The sequence below is a fragment of the Merops nubicus genome, unplaced genomic scaffold (genome assembly GCF_000691845.1).
Source record: "Merops nubicus isolate BGI_N331 unplaced genomic scaffold, ASM69184v1 scaffold24333, whole genome shotgun sequence".
Taxonomy (NCBI): Eukaryota; Metazoa; Chordata; class Aves; order Coraciiformes; family Meropidae; genus Merops; species Merops nubicus.
Window position 1 is genome coordinate 8,290 of NW_008598659.1, and position 752 is coordinate 9,041.

Here is a 752-nt window from a genome sequence, read left to right on the forward strand (position 1 = left end):
AGGGCACGGCCCCATCCCTCAGCCCTGCGGCTGGGGAGGACCAGAGCCGGCGTTTCAGTCCCTCTGAGGAGCTGCTGGAGCCACACAGCCCCAGCACCATCAGCTTCCCAAATTTAAAGAGCACAGAGGAGCTCTAGGAAACCTCCTGATTCAGAAATAACCCGCCTGATACACATTCTATTTAAAATATATATTAAATTCTGTGTCTGGAAAGACTCCAAGTACCCGACTTTAAACAAAACCCCTTTTTTCATTTGCTTGGTTGGTTGTTTTTTTTTTTTAAATCAAGAAAAGGTATTTAATATTAAATAGAACATTTATTGCCTTGTAATTATTTTACTGTAGCCAGGTATTCTAGCACTGAATGGAAGATCTTTTTCCATCAATCTGCTTTATCCAAAGTTTTGTATAAAGTTGTAGAGGTCGATTTTTTTTTATTTTATATTCAGAAAATTTCTCTTTTTATAAGCATTATTTATTATACAATGTATATACTTGAGTTAACTAAGATTATATATTATATAAATATATATTTGGAGAAAAATATATTTCAACTTGCATTTTTTTTGTGGTACATCATTAAAGAGACAGTAAAAAAAAAAACCCCAAACTCTGCACTTGCCAGCTTGTGTGGTTTGCCTCGGGAGGGCCTGAAGTCCTGCTGGAGGGCAGGTACAGGAGTGGTGGTTCCTCAGCAGCTCCTCTCACAGCAACAGCCCCGTGGCTGCCAGACAGTGACAGCAAAGTGGAGC